Raw genomic sequence first — 19,579 nt, forward strand, 5'->3', positions numbered from 1 at the left:
AACCAGCTATAGAGCCAGCTATAGAACCAGCTATAGAGCCAGCTATAGAGCCAGCTATAGAACCAGCTATAGAGCCAGCTATAGAGCCAGCTATAGAGCCAGCTATAGAACCAGCTATAGAGCCAGCTATAGAACCAGCTATAGAGCCAGCTATAGAACCAGCTATAGAGCCAGCTATAGAACCAGCTATAGAGCCAGCTATAGAGCCAGCTATAGAACCAGCTATAGAAGCTATAGAACAGCTATAGAACCAGCTATAGAGCCAGCTATAGAACCCATAGAACCAGCTATAGAACCAGCTATAGAGCCAGCTATAGAGCCAGCTATAGAACCAGCTATAAAGCCAGCTATAGAGCCAGCTATAGAGCCAGCTATAGAACCAGCTATAGAGCCAGCTATAGAACCAGCTATAGAGCCAGCTATAGAACCAGCTATAGAGCCAGCTATAGAACCAGCTATAGAGCCAGCTATAGAACCAGCTATAGAGCCAGCTATAGAGCCAGCTATAGAGCCAGCTATAGAAGCCAGCCAGCTATAGAGCCAGCTATAGAACCAGCTATAGAGCCAGCTAGAGCCAGCTATAAAGCCAGCTATAGAACCAGCTATAAAGCCAGCTATAGAGCCAGCTATAGAGCCAGCTATAGAGCCAGCTATAGAGCCAGCTATAGAGCCAGCTATAGAACCAGCTATAGAGCCAGCTATAGAGCCAGCTATAGAGCCAGCTATAGCCAGCCAGCTATAGAGCCAGCTATAGAGCCAGCTATAGAGCCAGCTATAAAGCCAGCTATAACCAGCTATAGAGCCAGCTATAGAAGCCAGCTATAAAGCCAGCTATAGAACCAGCTATAGAGCCAGCTATAGAGCCAGCTATAAAGCCAGCTATAGACCAGCTATAGAGAGCTATAGAGCCAGCTATAGAGCCAGCTATAGAACCAGCTATAGAGCCAGCTATAGAGCCAGCTATAGAGCTATAGAGCCAGCTATAGAGCCAGCTATAGAGCCAGCTATAGCTATAGAACCAGCTATAGAGCCAGCTATCCAGCTATAGAACCAGCTATAGCCAGCTATAGAGCCAGCTATAAAGCCAGCTATAGAGCCAGCTATAAAGCCAGCTATAGAGCCAACCTATAGAGGCCAGCTATAGAGCCAGCTATAGAGCCAGCTATAAAGCCAGCTATAGAGCCAGCTATAAAGCCAGCTATAGAACCAGCTATAGAGCCAGCTATAGAACCAGCTATAAACCAGCTATAAAGCCAGCTATAGAACCAGCTATAGAGCCAGCTATAGCCAGCTATAGAACCAGCTATAAAGCCAGCTATAGAGCCAGCTAGAGCCAGCTATAGAGCCAGCTATAGAACCAGCTATAGAGCCAGCTATAGAACCAGCTATAGAGCCAGCTATAGAACCAGCTATAAAGCCAGCTATAGAGCCAGCTATAGAGCCAGCTATAGAACCAGCTATAGAGCCAGCTATAAAGCCAGCTATAGAACCAGCTATAGAGCCAGCTATAGAGCCAGAGCCAGCCTATAAAGCCAGCTATAGAGCCAGCTATAAAGCCAGCTATAGAACCAGCTATAAGCCAGCTATAGAGCCAGCTATAGAACCAGCTATAAAGCCAGCTAAAGAGCCAGCTATAAAAGCTTCAATAAATCAGCTATAGAGCCAGCTTTAGAGCCAGCTATAGAACCAGCTATTAGCCAGCTTTAAGCTATAAACCAGCTATTTTCCAGCTATAGAATGAACCAGCTATTAGGGAGTAAAGCCGATCCAGCTATAAGCCAGCTATAGCTATGCCAGTCTATAGCTATAGAGCCAGCTATAGAGCCAGCTATAGAACCAGCTAATAAAGCCAGCTAAAGCCAGATAGAGCCAGCTATAGAGCCAGCTATAACCAGCTATAGTCTGCCAGCTATCCCAGCTATAGAACCAGCTATAGAGCCAGCTATAGTCAGCTATAGAGCCAGCTATAGAACCAGCTATAAAGCCAGCTATAGAGCCAGCTCTGCCAGTATGAACCAGCTATGTAGCCAGCTATAGCCTGCTATAGTCAAAGACCAGCTATAGTCTGTAGTCTGTAGTCTGCTATAGGGAGCCAGCTATAGAGGGCAATAACAGAGCTGTAGTCTGTAGCTCTGTAGCTATGTAGTCTGTAGTCTGTAGTAGCTATGTAGCTGTAGTCTGTAGTCTGTAGTCTGATCCTATAAAAACATTTTAATTAGCTGATCCTATATGTGGGCAATAACAGAGCTGTAGTCTGTAGTCTGTAGTCTGTAGTCTGTAGTCTGTAGTCTGTAGTCTGTAGTCTGTAGTCTGTAGTCTGTAGTCTCCCCTGTAAAAACATTATATTAGCGATCCTATATGTGGGCAATAACAGAGCTGTAGTCTGTAGTCTCTGTAGAGCTGTAGTCTGTAGTCTGTAGTCTGTAGTCTGTAGTCTGTAGTCTGTAGTCTGTAGTCTCCCCCAAAAACATTTTAATTAGCAGCTATATGTGGGCAATAACAGAGCTGTAGTAGTCTGTAGTCTGTAGTCTGTAGTCTGTAGTCTGTAGTCTGTAGTCTGTAGTCTCTGTAGTCTGTAAAAAAACATTTTAATTAGCGATCCTATATGTGGGCAATAACAGAGCTGTAGTCTGTAGTCTGTAGTCTGTAGTCTGTAGTCTGTAGTCTGTAGTCTCCCCCCAAAAAAAACATTTTAATTAGCGATCCTATATGTGGGCAATAACAGAGCTGTAGTCTGTAGTCTCCCCCCAAAAAAACATTTTAATTAGCGATCCTATATGTGGGCAATAACAGAGCTGTAGTCTGTAGTCTGTAGTCTGTAGTCTGTAGTCTGTAGTCTGTAGTCTCCCCCCCAAAAAAACATTTTAATTAGCGATCCTATATGTGGGCAATAACAGAGCTGTAGTCTGTAGTCTCCCCCCAAAAAAACATTTTAATTAGCGATCCTATATGTGGGCAATAACAGAGCTGTAGTCTGTAGTCTGTAGTCTGTAGTCCCTGTAAAAAACATTTTAATTAGCGATCCTATATGTGGGCAATAACAGAGCTGTAGTCTGTAGTCTCCCCCAAAAAACATTTTAATTAGCGATCCTATAGTGGGCAATAACAGAGCTGTAGTCTGTAGTCTCCCCCCAAAAAAAACATTTTAATTAGCGATCCTATATGTGGGCAATAACAGAGCTGTAGTCTGTAGTCTCCCCCCAAAAAACATTTTAATTAGCGATCCTATATGTGGGCAATAACAGAGCTGTAGTCTGTAGTCTCCCCCAAAAAAACATTTTAATTAGCGATCCTATATGTGGGCAATAACAGAGCTGTAGTCTGTAGTCTCCCCCAAAAAAACATTTTAATTAGCGATCCTATATGTGGGCAATAACAGAGCTGTAGTCTGTAGTCTCCCCCAAAAAAACATTTTAATTAGCGATCCTATATGTGGGCAATAACAGAGCTGTAGTCTGTAGTCTCCCCCAAAAAACATTTTAATTAGCGATCCTATATGTGGGCAATAACAGAGCTGTAGTCTGTAGTCTCCCCCCAAAAAAAACATTTTAATTAGCGATCCTATATGTGGGCAAGCTGTTTAACAGAGCTGTAGTCTGTAGTCTCCCTAAAAAAAAACATTTTAATTAGCGATCCTATACACATGGGCAATAACAGAGCTGTTTAGTCTGTAGTCTCCCCAAAACACATTTTATTAACATCCTATATGTGGGCAATAACAGAGCTGTAGTCTGTTTAGTCTGTCCCCAAAAAAAAAACATTTTAATTACATCCTATCTGTGGGCAATAACAGAGCTGTAGTCTGTAGTCTCCCCCAAAAAAAACATTTTAATTAGCGATCCTATCTGTAAACAGAGCTGTAGTCTGTAGTCTCCCCATTATGAACAAAAAAACATTTTAATTAGCAAAATCCTGAACATCCTGTTTATCTGCTATGGTTTCATTAGTATGATCCTGTTTATCTTAATCATTATGAACATCCTGTTTATCTACAATATAATCATTTGAACATCCTGTTTATCTGTCAATTAATGGATTACCCTCCCCCTTCACTCACACTAATAAATCATCTGTATTTATTTATTTGTAAATCCAGAACACATTATGAACATCCTGTTTATCTGTAAATCACATTATGAACATCCTGTTTATCTGTAAATCACATTATGAACATCCTGTTTATCTGTAAATCACATTATGAACATCCTGTTTATCTGTAAATCACATTATGAACATCCTGTTTATCTGTAAATCCAGAACACATTATGAACATCCTGTTTATCTGTAAATCACATTATGAACATCCTGTTTATCTGTAAATCACATTATGAACATCCTGTTTATCTGTAAATCCAGAACACATTATGAACATCCTGTTTATCTGTAAATCACATTATGAACATCCTGTTTATCTGTAAATCACATTATGAACATCCTGTTTATCTGTAAATCACATTATGAACATCCTGTTTATCTGTAATCACATTATGAACATCCTGTTTATCTGTAAATCACATTATGAACATCCTGTTTATCTGTAAATCACATTATGAACATCCTGTTTATCTGTAAATCACATTATGAACATCCTGTTTATCTGTAAATCACATTATGAACATCCTGTTTATCTGTAAATCACATTATGAACATCCTGTTTATCTGTAAATCCAGAACACATTATGAACATCCTGTTTATCTGTAAATCACATTATGAACATCCTGTTTATCTGTAAATCACATTATGAACATCCTGTTTATCTGTAAATCACATTATGAACATCCTGTTTATCTGTAAATCACATTATGAACATCCTGTTTATCTGTAAATCACATTATGAACATCCTGTTTATCTGTAAAATCACATTATGAACATCCTGTTTATCTGTAAATCACATTATGAACATCCTGTTTATCTGTAAATCACATTATGAACATCCTGTTTATCTGTAAATCACATTATGAACATCCTGTTTATCTGTAAATCACATTATGAACATCCTGTTTATCTGTAAATCACATTATGAACATCCTGTTTATCTGTAAATCACATTATGAACATCCTGTTTATCTGTAAATCACATTATGAACATCCTGTTTATCTGTAAATCACATTATGAACATCCTGTTTATCTGTAAATCCAGAACACATTATGAACATCCTGTTTATCTGTAAATCACATTATGAACATCCTGTTTATCTGTAAATCACATTATGAACATCCTGTTTATCTGTAAATCACATTATGAACATCCTGTTTATCTGTAACTCCAGAACACATTATGAACATCCTGTTTATCTGTAAATCACATTATGAACATCCTGTTTATCTGTAAATCACATTATGAACATCCTGTTTATCTGTAAATCCAGAATACATTATGAGCATCCTGTTTATCTGTAAATCCAGAACACATTATGAACATCCTGTTTATCTGTAAATCACATTATGAACATCCTGTTTATCTGTAAATCACATTATGAACATCCTGTTTATCTGTAATCACACTATGAACATCCTGTTTATCTGTAATCACATTATGAACATCCTGTTTATCTGTAAATCACATTATGAACATCCTGTTTATCTGTAAATCACATTATGAACATCCTGTTTATCTGTAAATCACATTATGAACATCCTGTTTATCTGTAAATCACATTATGAACATCATGTTTATCTGTAAATCCAGAACACATTATGAGCATCCTGTTTATCTGTAAATCACATTATGAACATCCTGTTTATCTGTAAATCACATTATGAACATCCTGTTTATCTGTAAATCACATTATGAACATCCTGTTTATCTGTAAATCCAGAACACATTATGAACATCCTGTTTATCTGTAAATCACAGCTATGAACATCCTGTTTATCTGTAAATCACATTATGAGCATCCTGTTTATCTATAAATCACATTATGAACATCCTGTTTATCTGTAAATCACATTATGAGCATCCTGTTTATCTGTAAATCACATTATGAACATCCTGTTTATCTGTAAATCACATTATGAATATCCTGTTTATCTGTAAATCACATTATGAGCATCCTGTTTATCTGTAATCACATTATGAACATCCTGTTTATCTGTAAATCACATTATGAACATCCTGTTTATCTGTAAATCACATTATGAACATCCTGTTTATCTGTAAATCACATTATGAACATCCTGTTTATCTGTAAATCACATTATGAACATCCTGTTTATCTGTAAATCACATTATGAACATCCTGTTTATCTGTAAATCCAGAACACATTATGAACATCCTGTTTATCTGTAAATCACATTATGAACATCCTGTTTATCTGTAAATCACATTATGAACATCCTGTTTATCTGTAAATCACATTATGAACATCCTGTTTATCTGTAAATCACATTATGAACATCCTGTTTATCTGTAAATCACATTATGAACATCCTGTTTATCTGTAAATCCAGAACACATTATGAACATCCTGTTTATCTGTAAATCACATTATGAACATCCTGTTTATCTGTAAATCACATTATGAACATCCTGTTTATCTGTAAATCACATTATGAGCATCCTGTTTATCTGTAAATCACATTATGAACATCCTGTTTATCTGTAAATCACATTATGAACATCCTGTTTATCTGTAAATCCAGAACACATTATGAACATCCTGTTTATCTGTAAATCACATTATGAACATCCTGTTTATCTGTAAATCCAGAACACATTATGAACATCCTGTTTATCTGTAAATCACATTATGAACATCCTGTTTATCTGTAAATCCAGAACACATTATGAACATCCTGTTTATCTGTAAATCACATTATGAACATCCTGTTTATCTGTAAATCACATTATGAACATCCTGTTTATCTGTAACTCCAGATCACATTATGAACATCCTGTTTATCTGTAACTCCAGATCACATTATGAACATCCTGTTTATCTGTAAATCACATTATGAACATCCTGTTTATCTGTAAATCACATTATGAACATCCTGTTTATCTGTAAATCACATTATGAACATCCTGTTTATCTGTAAATCACATTATGAACATCCTGTTTATCTGTAAATCACATTATGAACATCCTGTTTATCTGTAAATCCAGAACACATTATGAACATCCTGTTTATCTGTAAATCACATTATGAACATCCTGTTTATCTGTAAATCCAGAACACATTATGAACATCCTGTTTATCTGTAAATCACATTATGAACATCCTGTTTATCTGTAAAGAACACATTATGAACATCCTGTTTATCTGTAAATCACATTATGAACATCCTGTTTATCTGTAAATCACATTATGAACATCCTGTTTATCTGTAAATCACATTATGAACATCCTGTTTATCTGTAAATCACATTATGAACATCCTGTTTATCTGTAAATCACATTATGAACATCCTGTTTATCTGTAAATCACATTATGAACATCCTGTTTATCTGTAAATCACATTATGAACATCCTGTTTATCTGTAAATCACATTATGAACATCCTGTTTATCTGTAAATCACATTATGAACATCCTGTTTATCTGTAAATCACATTATGAACATCCATAAATATGAACATCCTGTTTATCTGTAAATCACATTATGAACATCCTGTTTATCTGTAAATCACATTATGAACATCCTGTTTATCTGTAAATCACATTATGAACATCCTGTTTATCTGTAAATCACATTATGAACATCCTGTTTATCTGTAAATCACATTATGAACATCATGTTTATCTGTAAATCCAGAACACATTATGAGCATCCTGTTTATCTGTAAATCACATTATGAACATCCTGTTTATCTATAAATCACATTATGAACATCCTGTTTATCTGTAAATCCAGAACACATTATGAACATCCTGTTTATCTGTAAATCACATTATGAACATCCTGTTTATCTGTAAATCACATTATGAGCATCCTGTTTATCTGTAAATCACATTATGAACATCCTGTTTATCTGTAAATCACATTATGAGCATCCTGTTTATCTGTAAATCACATTATGAGCATCCTGTTTATCTGTAAATCCAGATCACATTATGAACATCCTGTTTATCTGTAAATCCAGAACACATTATGAACATCCTGTTTATCTGTAAATCACATTATGAACATCCTGTTTATCTGTAAATCACATTATGAACATCCTGTTTATCTGTAAATCCAGATCACATTATGAGCATCCTGTGCTGCTTCTATTCATTCCATGTCCAGGATTTTCTTAAAAATTAAAAACTACATCTGTATTCATAACGCTGTTTCATTGCGTCCTTAATAAAACTCCTTCAGACCGTTTCCCAGAGACCCACATCGTGAGATAAGACGTACGGTATTGTGTGGATGGTTTGGAGTCTAGTTCATCCTATATGAGTACGGAGGTAGGTGAATATCAGGTGCATATCAGTGGTGGCTAGTGGGAGGGGATATAGGAGGACGGGTTCATTGAAATGTCTGGAATAACATATCAAACATGTGGTTTCCATATGCTGGATGTGCTAATTTACCATCCAGTGAGCTCTTCTTCCTATAGCTTCTCCCACCAGCCTGCTCTGGTGCATATCGCGTTATAATCTTTGGTACCGATCCTTAGAGAAAGTAGCATAGCACTTTATCACCGCCTGCTGGTCAAAGAAAATACCAATCTGTAGTGTATTATATTAACCGCTAGAGGAAGCAGACACCATTAAATCACAGAGAGAGCCGTCAGCACCTCGCGACATTTTGACAAGGAACTGCCACCTGCGTCATAGTAGCCCGGAAGTAAAACCGCACCGGGAGTCAGATTTGAAATGGTGTATATTGAATACATGGAGCAGTGTTTTGTTTTTGTAAAATGATGTTGCTCACCAGTGTTCTCTAAATAAGAAACAACGATACAATGGGGTCTAACAACATTGCTTGCAAACTGCACAGATGTGAGGTTTGTTTCTCTATAGAAACACTGGTCCTCTAACATTTTTATTCCAGGTTTCATATCATATTTATGGCATATCGGATGGTCTGCTCCTCCTATAATAGTAACGCCAAACCAGGGTCACTATAAGATTGAAATGGGGAGGGGGGGGAAACTATGAAATAGCTCCCAATACCGTCTGATGTATATATTTAATTGTATTAAATGAATGGTGGCCACAAAACCTTCCCGAAAGTACATTTAAATGCGATTTTTATCCCACGAGTTCAAATGTATTTTCATTTCAAATGTGGCTTCCAGTGTGGTTTAACTCTCTGGGTTATAGTGACGCATCTGGCAATACCTTCTCTGCGTGTTCCCGAGCTCATAGTGCTTTCTGGAAAACTGGGAACTCGGAAACATACGACGTGCAATCGTGACGTCAGTGAGTTCCCGATTTAGAAATTGGACGACGGTTTGAAAATATTTTCCCTTTTTGTCAGAGATTTTTTTTTTCTTTTCTTTTCTCCCGGAGTTCCCATTTTTGTCGTGAACGTCGGAATTCAGAGATTTTTCGAGTTCCCAGTTGATGTGAACGCGGCATCAAAGTAGAAACCCTCCGATGTGACGTCACCAATACGAGGCCACGCAAACTAAAACACCAGTTGGCAACACTCAAACGTGTCACTTTTGTGAAGACACATGCTTTATGTCCTGTTGAAGTGTGTTTCCCCTCCCAGTTTCCGAAGAATTGGCTCTTTTTTTTAAGACGAAGACGTGTCGCGTTCAAGCCACAGTGACTTTCCGTAACTTTTCAGAATTTCAACTGGTGAGTCTGGACTTTAGTTTTCTCCGACCGAGCTAACATTAGCACGCTCTCTTTTCATTTCAGCATTTGTCAACAAGCTATTTTATTTGGCAACAGTCAAAAAAACACAGATGATAACTACAGTTATTCTATTTCCATGATGATAACTCACAATTTTGAGTAACGTTATTGATTTCTAAAAATCCATAACATCTGGCTACTTGCTAACGGTACTAGCTGGCTGGCTAAACTAAATACTTGTAAAGGTTGGCCAGCTTTGCTCACTATGTCCATTTAACGAGCACGTTGTTCCAAGCCGCTCTGTTCAGTGTGTGATTATGGGTAAGTCAGAGCAGAGTTAGTTAACAGGTTGAGTAGAGTGGAGATTCACATCCACATCAGTAAATAACAGGCTGTTATAAGGCCAGTGTTGACGGTGAGTCTGCAGACTGTCCAAACACACATCCAGTCACCAACAGGTGGTTGAACAGTTGTTCCGATAACTTTATTTATTACCAAGTTGTCAGTGTTATAAAGTACCTAACTAACGATACTTTAAAGTACTTCTTGGCTACGTCGTTTTTTTTTTTTGCAGGGGGGGTATCTGTACTTTAATTGTATATATTTATGTACAACTTTTACTCCATTAACGTCACATTCCTGAAGAAATTAATGTACTTTTTACTCTGTCCTCCCTTTTTACTCTGTCCTCCCTTTTTACTCCGTCCTCCCTTCTTACTCCGTCCTCCCTTCTTACTCTGTCCTCCCTTTTTACTCCGTCCTCCCTTTTTACTCTGTCCTCCCTTTTTACTCCGTCCTCCCTTTTTACTCCGTCCTCCCTTCTTACTCCGTCCTCCCTTTTTGAATGCTTATTAGCAGGACAAGAAAACGGTCCATTTCCTGCAGTTATCAGGAAAACGTCCCTGGTCATCCCTACTGCCTCTGGCTGACTCACTAAACAGAGAACATCCCTACTGCCTCTGGCTGACTCACTAAACAGAGAACATCCCTACTGCCTCTGGCTGACTCACTAAACAGAGAACATCCCTACTGCCTCTGGCTGACTCACTAAACAGAGAACATCCCTACTGCCTCTGGCTGACTCACTAAACAGAGAACATCCCTACTGCCTCTGTCTGACTCACTAAACAGAGAACATCCCTACTGCCTCTGGCTGACTCACTAAACAGAGAACATCCCTACTGCCTCTGGCTGACTCACTAAACAGAGAACATCCCTACTGCCTCTGGCTGACTCACTAAACAGAGAACATCCCTACTGCCTCTGGCTGACTCACTAAACAGAGAACATCCCTACTGCCTCTGGCTGGCTCACTAAACAGAGAACATCCCTACTGCCTCTGGCTGACCCACTAAACAGAGAACATCCCTACTGCCTCTGGCTGACTTACTAAACAGAGAACATCCCTACTGCCTCTGGCTGACTCACTAAACAGAGAACATCCCTACTGCCTCTGGCTGACATCACTAAACAGAGAACATCCCTACTGCCTCTGGCTGACTCACTAAACAGAGAACATCCCTACTGCCTCTGGCTGACTGCCTCTCACTAAACAGAGAACATCCCTACTGCCTCTGGCTGACTCACTAAACAGAGAACATCCCTACTGCCTCTGGCTGACTCACTAAACAGAGAACATCCCTACTGCCTCTGGCTGACTCACTAAACAGATAACATCCCTACTGCCTCTGGCTGACTCACTAAACAGAGAACATCCCTACTGCCTCTGGCTGACTCACTAAACAGAGAACATCCCTACTGCCTCTGGCTGACTCACTAAACAGAGAACATCCCTACTGCTCTGGCTGACTCACTAAACAGAGAACATCCCTACTGCCTCTGGTCTCCCTAGCTGACTCACTAAACAGAGAACATCCCTACTGCCTCTGGCTGACTCACTAAACAGAGAACATCCCTACTGCCTCTGGCTGACTCACTAAACAGAGAACATCCCTACTGCCTCTGGCTGACTCACTAAACAGAGAACATCCCTACTGCCTCTGGCTGGCTCACTAAACAGAGAACATCCCTACTGCCTCTGGTCTGGCTGACATCACTAAACAGAGAACATCCCTACTGCCTCTGGCTGACTCACTAAACAGAGAACATCCCTACTGCCTCTGGCTGACTCACTAAACAGAGAACATCCCTACTGCCTCTGGCTGACTCACTACGCCTCTGGCTGAACAGAGAACATCCCTACTGCCTCTGGCTGACTCACTAAACAGAGAACATCCCTACTGCCTCTGGCTGACTCACTAAACAGAGAACATCCCTACTGCCTCTGGCTGACTCACTAAACAGAGAACATCCCTACTGCCTCTCTGGCTGACTCACTAAACAGAGAACATCCCTACTGCCTCTGGCTGACTCACTAAACAGAGAACATCCCTACTGCCTCTGGCTGACTCACTAAACAGAGAACATCCCTACTGCCTCTGGCTGACTCACTAAACAGAGAACATCCCTACTGCCTCTACACTAAACAGAGAACTGCCTCTCACTAAACAGAGAACATCCCTACTGCCTCTGGCTGACTCACTAAACAGAGAACATCCCTACTGCCTCTGGCTGACTCACTAAACAGAGAACATCCCTACTGCCTCTGGCTGACTCACTAAACAGAGAACATCCCTACTGCCTCTGGCTGACTCACTAAACAGAGAACATCCCTACTGCCTCTGACTGACTCACTAAACAGAGAACATCCCTACTGCCTCTGGCTGACTCACTAAACAGAGAACATCCCTACTGCCTCTGGCTGACTCACTAAACAGAGAACATCCCTACTGCCTCTGGCTGACTCACTAAACAGAGAACATCCCTACTGCCTCTGGCTGACTCACTAAACAGAGAACATCCCTACTGCCTCTGGCTGACTCACTAAACAGAGAACATCCCTACTGCCTCTGATCTGGCTGACTCACTAAACAGAGAACATCCCTACTGCCTCTGGCTGACTCACTAAATAGAGAACCTGGTTGTCTAAGCAGATGGAGACAGTAGGGACTGGGATGCCTCTGGTCATTATCCACCTGGTTTGTCTAAGCAGATGGAGACAGTATTTTTTATTTTTATTTTTATTTTACCTTTATTTAACCAGGCAAGTCAGTTAAGAACACATTCTTATTTTCATAAACGGAGACGGCCTGGGAACAGTGGGTTAACTGCCTGTTCAGGGGCAGAACGACAGATTTGTACCTTGTCAGCTCTGGGGGTTTGAACTCGCAACCTTCCGGTTACTAGTCCAACGCTCTAACCACTAGGCTACGTTGCCGGACTGGGATGGGTCATTATCCACCTGGTTGTCTAAGCAGATGGAGACAGTAGGGACTGGGATGGGTCATTATCCACCTGGTTGTCTAAGCAGAGGGAGACAGTAGGGACTGGGATGGGTCATTATCCATCTGGTTGTCTAAGCAGATGGAGACAGTAGGGACTGGGATGGGTCATTATCCATCTGGTTGTTTAACTCTAAGCAGAGGGAGACAGTAGGGACTGGGATGGGTCATTATCCATCTGGTTGTCTAAGCAGATGGAGACAGTAGGGACTGGGATGGGTCATTATCCATCTGGTTGTTTAACTCTAAGCAGAGGGAGACAGTAGGGACTGGGATGGGTCATTATCCATCTGGTTGTCTAAGCAGATGGAGACAGTAGGGACTGGGATGGGTCATTATCCACCTGGTTGTCTAAGCAGATGGAGACAGTAGGGACTGGGATGGGTCATTATCCACCTGGTTGTTTAACTCTAAGCAGATGGAGACAGTAGGGACTGGGATGGGTCATTATCCACCTGGTTGTCTAAGCAGATGGAGACAGTAGGGACTGGGATGGGTCATTATCCACCTGGTTGTTTAACTCTAAGCAGAGGGAGACAGTAGGGACTGGGATGGGTCATTATCCACCTGGTTGTCTAAGCAGATGGAGACAGTAGGGACTGGGATGGAACATCCCTAGTCATTATCCACCTGGTTGTCTAAGCAGATGGAGACAGTAGGGACTGATACCAAACACAGGTCATTATCCACCTGGTTGTTTAACTCTAAGCAGATGGAGACAGTAGGGACTGGGATGGGTCATTATCCACCTGGTTGTCTAAACAAGCAGATGGAGAAGGTAGGGACTAAACAGGATGGGTCATTATCCACCTGGTTGTCTAAGCAGATGGAGACAGTAGGGACTGGGATGGGTCATTATCCACCTGGTTGTCTAAGCAGATGGAGACAGTAGGGACTGGTATGGGTCATTATCCACCTGGTTGTCTAAGCAGATGGAGACAGTAGGGACTGGGATGGGTCATTATCCACCTGGTTGTCTAAGCAGATGGAGACAGTAGGGACTGGGATGGGTCATTATCCACCTGGTTGTTTAACTCTAAGCAGATGGAGACAGTAGGGACTGGGATGGGTCATTATCCACCTGGTTGTCTAAGCAGATGGAGACAGTAGGGACTGGGATGGGTCATTATCCACCTGGTTGTTTAACTCTAAGCAGATGGAGACAGTAGGGACTGGGATGGGTCATTATCCACCTGGTTGTCTAAGCAGATGGAGACAGTAGGGACTGGGATGGGTCATTATCCACCTGGTTGTTTAACTCTAAGCAGATGGAGACAGTAGGGACTGGGATGGGTCATTATCCACCTGGTTGTCTAAGCAGATGGAGACAGTAGGGACTGGGATGGGTCATTATCCACCTGGTTGTCTAAGCAGATGGAGACAGTAGGGACTGGGATGGGTCATTATCAACCTGGTTGTTTAACTCTAAGCAGATGGAGACAGTAGGGACTGGGATGGGTCATTATCCACCTGGTTGTTTAACTCTAAGCAGATGGAGACAGTAGGGACTGGGATGGGTCATTATCCACCTGGTTGTTTAACTCTAAGCAGATGGAGACAGTAGGGACTGGGATGGGTCATTATCCACCTGGTTGTCTAAGCAGATGGAGAAGGTAGGGACTGGGATGGGTCATTATCCACCTGGTTGTCTAAGCAGATGGAGAAGGTAGGGACTGGGATGGGTCATTATCCACCTGGTTGTCTAAGCAGATGGAGACAGTAGGGACTGGGATGGTTCATTATCCACCTGGTTTGTTTAACTGACTAAGCAGATGGAGACAGTAGGGACTGGGATGGGTCATTATCCACCTGGTTGTCTAAGCAGATGGAGAAGGTAGGGACTGGGATGGGTCATTATCCACCTGGTTGTCTAAGCAGATGGAGAAGGTAGGGACTGGGATGGGTCATTATCCACCTGGTTGTCTAAGCAGATGGAGACAGTAGGGACTGGGATGGGTCATTATCCACCTGGTTGTCTAAGCAGATGGAGACAGTAGGGACTGGGATGGGTCATTATCCACCTGGTTGTCTAAGCAGATGGAGACAGTAGGGACTGGGATGGGTCATTATCCACCTGGTTGTTTAACTCTAAGCAGATGGAGACAGTAGGGACTGGGATGGGTCATTATCCACCTGGTTGTCTAAGCAGATGGAGACAGTAGGGACTGGGATGGGTCATTATCCACCTGGTTGTCTAAGCAGATGGAGACAGTAGGGACTGGGATGGGTCATTATCCACCTGGTTGTCTAAGCAGATGGAGACAGTAGGGACTGGGATGGGTCATTATCCACCTGGTTGTCTAAGCAGGTGGAGACAGTAGGGACTGGGATGGGTCATTATCAACCTGGTTGTTTAACTCTAAGCAGATGGAGACAGTAGGGACTGGGATGGGTCATTATCCACCTGGTTGTCTAAGCAGATGGAGACAGTAGGGACTGGGATGGGTCATTATCCACCTGGTTGTCTAAGCAGATGGAGACAGTAGGGACTGGGATGGGTCATTATCCACCTGGTTTATCTAAGCAGATGGAGACAGTAGGGACTGGGATGGGTCATTATCCACCTGGTTGTCTAAGCAGATGGAGACAGTCGGGACTGGGATGGGTCATTATCCACCTGGTTGTCTAAGCAGATGGAGACAGTAGGGACTGGGATGGGTCATTATCCACCTGGTTGTTTAACTCTAAGCAGATGGAGACAGTAGGGACTGGGATGGGTCATTATCCACCTGGTTGTCTAAGCAGATGGAGACAGTAGGGACTGGGATGGGTCATTATCCACCTGGTTGTCTAAGCAGATGGAGACAGTAGGGACTGGGATGGGTCATTATCCACCTGGTTGTCTAAGCAGATGGAGACAGTAGGGACTGGGATGGGTCATTATCCACCTGGTTGTTTAACTCTAAGCAGATGGAGACAGTAGGGACTGGATGGGTCATTATCCACCTGGTTGTCTAAGCAGATGGAGACAGTAGGGACTGATGGGTCATTATCCACCTGGTTGTTTAACTCTAAGCAGATGGAGACAGTAGGGACTGGGATGGGTCATTATCAACCTGGTTGTTTAACTCTAAGCAGATGGAGACAGTAGGGACTGGGATGGGTCATTATCCACCTGGTTGTTTAACTCTAAGCAGATGGAGACAGTAGGGACTGGGATGGGTCATTATCCACCTGGTTGTCTAAGCAGATGGAGACAGTAGGGACTGGGATGGGTCATTATCCACCTGGTTGTTTAACTCTAAGCAGATGGAGACAGTAGGGACTGGGATGGGTCATTATCCACCTGGTTGTCTAAGCAGATGGAGACAGTAGGGACTGGGATGGGTCATTATCAACCTGGTTGTTTAACTCTAAGCAGATGGAGACAGTAGGGACTGGGATGGTTCATTATTTAACAGGAGCGTTTTAAAAGGGTGACATCCCAAATGCACACTATTCCCTATGTAGTGCACTACTTTTGGCCAGGCTCAGGACAGTCGTGCTCTATTTATAATAGGGTGCCACCTGGGACACGGGCAGGGTGTCACCTCGGGGTGTTGTGGTACTGCTGAATGCTGCCAGATCTCATCTGTTTCTCTGTTTCATTAGACACACAGGTGACCAGCCATCTGCTCGTCAACACCAGTCAGCTACAGTGATACCTCTCTGCCTGTCACCTCTAAGCAGTGTCACCACAGGGCACCAGTCAGCTACAGTGATACCTCTCTGCCTGTCACCTCTAAGCAGTGTCACCACAGGGCATCAGTCAGCTACAGTGATACCTCTCTGCCTGTCACCTCTAAGCAGTGTCACCACAGGGCACCAGTCAGCTACAGTGATACCTCTCTGCCTGTCACCTCTAAGCAGTGTCACCACAGGGCACCAGTCAGCTACAGTGATACCTCTCTGCCTGTCACCTCTAAGCAGTGTCACCACAGGGCACCAGTCAGCTACAGTGATACCTCTCTGCCTGTCACCTCTAAGCAGTGTCACCACAGGGCACCAGTCAGCTACAGTGATACCTCTAAGCAGTGTCTCCACAGGGCACCAGTCAGCTACAGTGATACCTCTCTGCCTGTCACCTCTAAGCAGTGTCACCACAGGGCACCAGTCAGCTACAGTGATACCTCTCTGCCTGTCACCTCTAAGCAGTGTCACCACAGGGCACCAGTCAGCTACAGTGATACCTCTCTTCCTGTCACCTCTAAGCAGTGTCACCACAGGGCACCAGTCAGCTACAGTGATACCTCTCTGCCTGTCACCTCTAAGCAGTGTCACCACAGGGCACCAGTCAGCTACAGTGATACCTCTCTGTCTGTCACCTCTAAGCAGTGTCACCACAGGACACCAGTCAGCTACAGTGATACCTCTCTGCCTGTCACCTCTAAGCAGTGTCACCACAGGGCACCAGTCAGCTACAGTGATACCTCTCTGCCTGTCACCTCTAAGCAGTGTCACCACAGGGCACCAATCAGCTACAGTGATACCTCTCTGCCTGTCACCTCTAAGCAGTGTCACCACAGGGCACCAGTCAGCTACAGTGATACCTCTCTGCCTGTCACCTCTAAGCAGTGTCACCACAGGGCACCAGTCAGCTACAGTGATACCTCTCTGCCTGTCACCTCTAAGCAGTGTCACCACAGGGCACCAGTCAGCTACAGTGATACCTCTCTGCCTGTCACCTCTAAGCAGTGTCACCACAGAGCACCAGTCAGCTACAGTGATACCTCTCTGCCTGTCACCTCTAAGCAGTGTCACCACAGGGCACCAGTCAGCTACAGTGATACCTCTCTGCCTGTCACCTCTAAGCAGTGTCACCACAGGGCACCAGTCAGCTACAGTGATACCTCTCTGCCTGTCACCTCTAAGCAGTGTCACCACAGGGCACCAGTCAGCTACAGTGATACCTCTCTGCCTGTCACCTCTAAGCAGTGTCACCACAGAGCACCAGTCAGCTACAGTGATACCTCTCTGCCTGTCACCTCTAAGCAGTGTCACCACAGGACACCAGTCAGCTACAGTGATACCTCTCTGCCTGTCACCTCTAAGCAGTGTCACCACAGGGCATCAGTCAGCTACAGTGATACCTCTCTGCCTGTCACCTCTAAGCAGTGTCACCACAGGGCACCAGTCAGCTACAGTGATACCTCTCTGCCTGTCACCTCTAAGCAGTGTCACCACAGGGCATCAGTCAGCTACAAACTAGTAGAGGCATGTTCTATTGGGCTTGTGATGACATCACGATAGGCTCGCCTATCTTTTCTTGACGTTGCTGTGATATTTGACTGGGGTTGGTTGGTTAATGGAAACATTCCAAGAACTTCACCTCCAGCGGCACAATACCAACGCCCCCGGCCGTCCCTGTCCTCCTGTCGTAGCCTGACCCGGCCTGACGGGGGCATTGGTAGCTTATCAGTCTGCCTGACCCGGCCTGACGGTAACTTATCAGTCTGCCTGACGGGGGCATTGGTAACTTATCAGTCTGCCTGACGGGGTTATTGGTAACTTATCAGTCTGCCTGACGGGGGCATTGGTAACTTATCAGTCTGCCTGACAGGGTCATTGGTAACTTATCGGTCTGCCTGACAGGGTCATTGGTAACTTATCAGTCTGCCTGACAGGGTCATTGGTAACTTATCAGTCTGCCTGACAGGGTCATTGGTAACTTATCAGTCTGCCTGACAGGGTCATTGGTAACTTATCAGTCTGCCTGACGGGGGCATTGGTAACTTATCAGTCTGCCTGACGGGGGCATTGGTAACTTATCAGTCTGCCTGACGGGGTCATTGGTAACTTATCGGTCTGCCTGACGGGGGCATTGGTAGCTTATCATTATCGGTCTGCCTGACAGGGTTATTGGTAACTTATCAGTCTGCCTGACAGGGTCATTGGTAACTTATCGGTCTGCCTGACAGGGTTATTGGTAACTTATCAGTCTGCCTGACGTGGTCATTGGTAGTTTATCAGTCTGCCTGACAGGGTCATTGGTAACTTATCATTATCAGTCTGCCTGACAGGGTCATTGGTAACTTATCAGTCTGGCTGACAGGGTCATTGGTAACTTATCAGTCTGCCTGACAGGGTTATTGGTAACTTATCAGTCTGCCTGACAGGGTTATTGGTAACTTATCAGTCTGCCTGACAGGGTCTTTGGTAACTTATCAGTCTGCCTGACAGGGTCTTTGGTAACTTATCAGTCTGACTGACAGGGTCATTGGTAACTTATCATTATCAGTCTGCCTGGACGGGGTCATTGGTAACTTATCAGTCTGCCTGACAGGGTCATTGGTAACTTATCATTATCAGTCTGCCTGACAGGGTCGTTGGTAACTTATCAGTCTGCCTGACATTGGGGTCATTGGTAACTTATCAGTCTGCCTGACAGGGTCATTGGTAACTTATCATTATCAGTCTGGCTGACAGGGTCACTGGTAACTTATCAGTCTGTCCGACAGGGTCATTGGTAACTTATCAGTCTGCCTGACAGGGTTATTGGTAACTTAACATTATCAGT

The 19,579-nt window shown here is 43.1% G+C and overlaps 1 long non-coding RNA gene across 4 annotated transcripts; it reads right to left on the reverse strand.

The window, feature by feature from the left end:
- Positions 1–13,268: 13,268 nt before the first annotated feature.
- LOC127926883 (uncharacterized) lies at positions 13,269–18,373 on the reverse strand. Of its 4 annotated transcripts, XR_008125363.1 has the most exons (9): positions 18,093–18,373; positions 16,423–16,727; positions 16,199–16,310; positions 15,701–15,971; positions 15,429–15,593; positions 15,052–15,322; positions 14,613–14,671; positions 14,165–14,441; positions 13,269–13,591 (listed from the first exon to the last, which is right to left on the reverse strand). It is a non-coding gene; the product is annotated as an uncharacterized LOC127926883 (long non-coding RNA). The 4 variants fall into 4 exon arrangements; XR_008125366.1 differs by lacking the exons at positions 15,429–15,593; positions 16,423–16,727; positions 18,093–18,373 and having other exon boundaries at positions 15,052–15,269; positions 16,199–16,405; XR_008125365.1 differs by lacking the exons at positions 15,429–15,593; positions 16,423–16,727; positions 18,093–18,373 and having other exon boundaries at positions 16,199–16,405.
- Positions 18,374–19,579: the final 1,206 nt, after the last annotated feature.

Source organism: Oncorhynchus keta, unplaced genomic scaffold (assembly GCF_023373465.1).
Source record: "Oncorhynchus keta strain PuntledgeMale-10-30-2019 unplaced genomic scaffold, Oket_V2 Un_contig_8571_pilon_pilon, whole genome shotgun sequence".
NCBI lineage: Eukaryota > Metazoa > Chordata > Actinopteri > Salmoniformes > Salmonidae > Oncorhynchus > Oncorhynchus keta.